Below are 6329 nucleotides of genomic sequence, written 5' to 3'. Positions count from 1 at the left end.
TTTGAATTCAGTTCTCTGTTACTTTCTACATAAAAAGAAAATATTGATTGATTTAGGATCTTTAACTAATTAGATTCTTCTCTCTCATTCTTTCTCAAAAATAAATAAACATTAAAAAATATTTTTAAAGGGTGTGGTGCCTGGGTGGCTCAGTCTGTTAAGCATCCAACTTCAGCTCAGGTCATGATCTCAAGTTCGTGAATTCAAACTCTGTATCAGGCTCTGTACTGACAGGTTGGAGCCTGGAGCCTGCTTGGGATTCTGTGTCTCCTTCTCTCTCTGCCCCTCCCCTGCTTGCACTTGGTCGCGCTCTCTCTCTCTCTCTCTCTCTCTCTCTCTCTCTCTCTCTCTCTCTCTCAAAAATAAACAAACATTAAAAAAAAATTTTTAATTAGATTTTTATGCCCCAATGCCAGATATTCCAACTGATTTTTCTAGGCCATGGAATCTATATTTTAACAAGGTTCCAGAAGTATCCAGGTTCTGAGTTGCAAGCAGCAAACCGAAGTCTAGCAGAACTAAAGTGAAAATAATTTATTAAAAAGATATTAGCTGACAAAATAAATAGGAGGTCTGGAAAACCAGGCTTGGAGCTACCTAGCAAGAAATAAAGGCCAAAATCATGCTGCTAAATTCATCCAGTAAAGCAGTGACAGATAATGCCAAAGAATGGTAAACACTATGACTTGCAAAACTGCCCCCAGGAATTCAATTGTGAGGCAACTACCATCACCCCTAACATTGCTCCCACTGCTACCCTGCAAATTCAGTTTTGTTGCAACTACTACTGAAAACCAGTCCACTGCCACTGTTAAGCCAGAAGCTTGATTTTGCTACTTCTGCTAATGCTACTAGAAAGCCAGAAAGATTTTTCTATGATTCTCTCTCCTTTACATCACTAGCTCCTCTGCATCCCACTGAAATTTTCCTTTCTCTTCTTTTTTCTTTTCTTTTTTCTTTCCTTTCTTTCTTTTTTGCAAGAGAGAGAAAGAGAGAGAGAGAGAGAGAGAGAGAGAGCGAGCAAGAGTGGGGGGGGGGCAGAAGGAGAGAGGGAGAGAGAGAATCCCAAGCAGGCTCCATGCTCAGTGCAGAGCCCAAAGTAGGCCTGGATGCCAGGACCCTACGATCCTGACCTGAGCCACCCAGACACCCCTGTAAGTTTCTGATTCTAGAAAAGAAAATGGGTTCTGCCTTATAATGAGACTGACAATTGGGGAAGCCTCTAATCATGCATTTTACTCAATTCTGGCCTGAGAATGAAATTTAGAAACAACCAACCATGAAGTCAGATCAACCAAAAGAAGTCTTTTATTCTGCCAATGAGCAAGCTACAAGGAGGCCCACCCTTTGCTTGGAGGTCCAGAGTTTATTCTATACCACTGGCATTGTTTCCCTCTTGCTCATATCAAAAGATATTATAATTTCTGCTCAGACATACCAAATACACCATTTTGTTCAAACTGCTAGAACAGTCCAGGCTTACTAATTTTTTTCTTCAAATTTGTCAGTGAATTAATAGTCCAAATAACTAGTTAATCTAATGCCCACATACTAAAGATCATAACCACCTAAAAGAAAATTGTTTTAGTGATGTGTTCCAGGAATTTGAAATAATATGTGGCAGACCTACTAAAAAGCTAATAAGATTTTTCTGTAATCCTTTTTGTAATGTTTATTTTTGAGAGACTGACAGCATGTGAGGGAGGGAGGGGCAGACAGAGGGAGACACAGAATCTGAAGCAGGTTTCAGGTTCTGAGCTGTAGCACAGAACCCAACATGGGACTCAAACCCACAAACCGCAAAATCATGACCTGAGCCAAAGTCAGACACTCAACCAACTGAGCCACTCAGGCACCACGATTTTTCTGTAATCTTATAGTAAAATTAAACATCAAAAATCTTTCTCTATAACCCCCTCTATCTTTAGCATGAGAATGAAAGATTTTCCTCTCCTTACACATGGACTTTTGTCCTCAGCAGTTCTATTCAAATTATTCTAAATAATTGGTCCCATCTCTAATGATCCATTGCTTTGCTGGGTTCCTCATGATTGCTGGCAGAATTCCGGAAAAATAAGTTTTATCTCTTCATTAAACTCCATATGAAGTGTGGCTGGCATGCTTGCTGCTTCATTCAACATACAACTGTTACTCGCTATCAGCTTTTTCATACGGTGCAAATTCTCAGGTGATGGGTCAGATTAAGAATGAAGATTTTTCTAGCCCTCTTGCCACAACAAAATGTTTCTCACTCTGGCCCCTGGATAGCTGACAAAGTCCCAGCAGAAGAGCTATCTTCCCTGTCATCTCACTTCAGGCATGCAGACCCACATGTTGATTAGCAACCTGTAGGCACTTCCTTGATCGCTCACAGTGCTTCTGACTATGACTTCTGCCTCCACTCTATACTGATTGTATACTGCCACGGTACAATTGGTGGGAGCTGTTGCAATCCACCTTTCCCCTTTGACAGTTTATTTCAGTAGCTCCCACACACAGCTAAGATTCTGAGTCATTGTCTGTCTGTTTTTCCACTGCATGACCTCAGGGAAAGGCTTTGCAATTGTTTGATGGTGGGGCTTTTACCTGCATCCTTGGTTGCATCCCCTTGGAACAGTGCTAGAAGGTAACCCTCCTGACACTGAGACTGTGCCAGTCCTTTGTCTTTTTTCTCATCTTTGCTCCCTGGCTCCTGGGCCTCCCCCCAATAGCTCTGTTTAGGTTATATTACCTCATGTGCAATTAGATTTGTACAGTTCTTTTCTGGTAGTGAAAGCAAAATGTAGGTCTTTTTTCTAAAGAACTGAACCTCCTTGAAAAATCTATAGAAAGCTCTGGATCATAAGCCTTCTGGATCATTGAATGTACTCTACAATGAGCACATTTCATATCCTGATTCAATAAAACTGTGGGATACATAAGATTTATCAAATTTAGAAGCAGAAGGATCTCAGAGATTTCCTAGCTGTTTTCCCTTACAAGAAAATAGAAATTTGGAGAGGTAGATTATTTTTTAAAATAAATAGCTACTGATAAACAGATCTAGGACTACAACCCAAGTTCAGGGATCATTCTTCTCTACTACTCTGCCTTTTCTTCTAAACTTTTTCTTTTTGTCCACATGGAAACTTTGTTAAAGATGCTCCTCAGCATGTAGTTACTTAATGAGTAGTTTAAAGGGAGGGAATGAAGAAAAAGATATACTTTATATCAATGTTTTATACAATAGCTGAGTAATGGCCCCTCCCAAAGATACCCATGACCTAATCCATAGAACCTATGAATATGTTACCCTACATTGCAGAAGGGACTTTACAGATATGATTAAGTTAAGGATTTCAAGATAAGGAGATTGTTCTAGATTATGTGGGTGAACCCAGTGTAATTAGAAGAGTCCTTATAAGTGAATGATGAAAGTAACACAATATAATTGAAGGTAGACTGTCATAACTTAAAAATGCATGTTACTAAGCAACCACTAAAAGCTAACACAAAGAATATAGAAAAATGGAGATAAAACAAAATATTCTTAAATATGCAATTACTTCAAAAGAAGGCAGGGAAAAAAGGAAGAAAACGAACAAAGAACTTATGGACAAATAGAAAACAAATAGTAATACAGAGCAACATATAGCTTCAGAGACTTTGGGGACACCATTAAGCATGCCAACATATGCATAATGTAAGTTCCAAAAGGAAAGAAGAGAGAAAAAGGAACAGAAAGAATATTTGAAGAAATAATGGTTAATAACTTCCCAAATTTGAGGAGAGATATGAATCTTGATATTCAAGAAACTCAGGAAACTCCAACTCTGATAAACTTCACATATAGGATAAGACCCACAGTAACATGTTAAAATCTAATTGTTGAAAGCCAAAGACACAGAAAGAATCTTCATAGCAGCAAGAGAGAAGTGACTTGTCATATTAAGGGATCCTTAAAAAGATAAAGAGCTAATTTTTTTTTAATCTTTTTTTTTTAATGGTTATCCTTTCATTCTGAGAGAGAGAGAGAGCACATGCACATGCACTAACACGGGAAAGGCAAAGAGAGAGGGGGAGAATCCCAAGCAGGCTCCATGCTTCCACTGTGGAGCCAGACACGGGGCTTGATCCCACGAACCATGAGACCATGACCGGAGTTGAAATTAAGAGTCAGACACTTGACTGACTGAGCAACCTAGGCACCCTTAAAGCTAATTTATTGTAAGAAGCCACAGAATCCACAAGACATTGAGATGATTTACTAAAAGGGCTGAATGGGGGATAAAAATCTGCCAATCAAGAATTATACATTTGGTAAAACTATCTTTCAAACATGAAGGAGAAAATAAAACATTCTCGGATAAACAAAAAGTTGAAAAAGCTTATCACTAGTAGACCTTCCATATAAGAAATGCTAAAAGGCCTCCTTCAGACTAAAATGAAAGAACACTGGTCAGTAACTCAAAGCCATCTGAATAAAGAACTCCAGTAAAGGTTTTGTATGTACCTACATACATAGGTAAATTCAAATGGCAGTATTATCTTAGTTTTGGTCTGCAATCTCTCTTTTTGTTTCCGATACAATAAGTCAATTAAGGGGTGGAGCCAAGATGGCGGAGAGGAAGGGAGCTCTGTAAACTCCGTCCGAACCATTTTTCGAACTGAGAAGGATATTACGTTCATCTGCGAGAGTGGAAGGAGAAAATACGAACTCCAGAAGGAATAGAACCTCAAGGATACCTGAGTGAGTGGGGGCGAACGGGGGAGATCCGAGGACAGGCCAGCCCGGGACGGGCAGGGGAGGTAAGATCCCCAGCCCAACGTGGCGCAAGTGCGGGGCGCTCGGGAGACAAAGGGAAGAGACAGAGTCGGAACACGCCCATAGAACTGTCTCTGGGGAAGAGGTATAGAACGCTTGGCTGCGCGTGGAGACAGAAACCCACTCCATAGATAACTGCTGGGCAGCGGGGCGCAAGAGAGGGAACAGCCCCCAGCCCTAAGCCATCTCGGCAGGGAATAAGAGGTGCCTGTGGCTGTGAGAAGCGGCTGCGCTGGGGAGGCGCGCACCACGGCAGGAAGCGACCCAAGCGGCGACTGCGCCGGGCGCGAGCAATTCGAACCTGGTTTTGGGAACGGGACCACGGACCGCATTTCCACGGCACACCCCGCCCCCTGCACGGACTGCGCGAATTCCGGGTCCCCACAGGGAAGAATTAAGGCGCGCACCGCCAGGACCCTCAACAAAGAGTCGGTGGCGGGTGGAGGCCCGGGCACGCGCGCTTAGACTGTAGGAGCTCCCAGCTCATTTCCAGCAGCGCACAGCTTCTTGAGCAAAGCTATCGGAAACTAAGAGAGACTCGGTTTTTTGCTTTTTGTTTTTTTCCTTTCCCCCATTGCAACCGCGATCCGGACTGGGGGTGGGGACTCCGCAACTGAGTCTGTGAAGGTGCACACTTCACCTCCTGCTGCTCATTTCGCCTCAGGCAGGGGCGGAGCCTCTGAGAACAGACTCCACCTACCACACCAAACCAAGCGTATCCACCAGGAGGAGCTGCTGCTTGCTTTTTTTGTTGTTGTTTTTGTTTTTTTGTTTTGGTTTTTTTTGTTGTTTGTTTTTTATATATAAAAATTTTTTTTCATCACTAGTTTCGTACTTATTTCTTTGTCATTATTACCTTTTCTTTTCCTTTTTCTTTACTCAATTCTTTTAAATTTTACTCCTTATATTCCTTTCTCCTTTCTCCCTTACTTTTTCACCTACTTGCAACCCAGATATATTCTCCTGTATCTCATCCTTACCTCTCCCCTAAACTGGTCATACACTTTTAAACGGTCTACTGTCCTTTGTTGTCTCCGATCCCCTTTTATATACATTTTTTGGTCTTTTCTTCTTTCTCTTTTCTTTTTATTTTCTCTTCCTCTCTTCCTTTCGTCTCTTTCCCTCCCATTCTCATTCTTTTCATTCCCCCCTGGAATGTGTTTCTTTGTTTGATTTGTCTGTGTGTATGTGTGTTTCTTTTCCCTCGGTGTTTGTCAGTCTGTTTTCCTTCATAGGACTACACCAAGAAACAAGCCAAAGTGTGCAAGAAGGCAAGTCCCAAATATTGCAGAGTAGGGAAATAAAACACTCACAGGCACAATAAGGGAAACTGAGAGATATCATTAAGAGAATATCTCCTGAAATGGCAGGCCCTGGACAGTCAATAAGCCTCCTTTAACAGAGAAATACTAATAGGTGCACAGAGCCCATCGAGCTTTCTAAAGGTGACAAGAGACAGAAAACTAGCAAAAATGACAAAACGAAGAAACTCTCCCCTGAAGAACTTCCAGGGGGAAGTCACAGC

This window comes from Suricata suricatta, chromosome 14 (assembly GCF_006229205.1).
Source record: "Suricata suricatta isolate VVHF042 chromosome 14, meerkat_22Aug2017_6uvM2_HiC, whole genome shotgun sequence".
NCBI classification, from domain to species: domain Eukaryota; kingdom Metazoa; phylum Chordata; class Mammalia; order Carnivora; family Herpestidae; genus Suricata; species Suricata suricatta.
The sequence above is the reverse complement of the archived record's forward strand: the minus strand, read 5'-3'. Positions refer to the sequence as shown.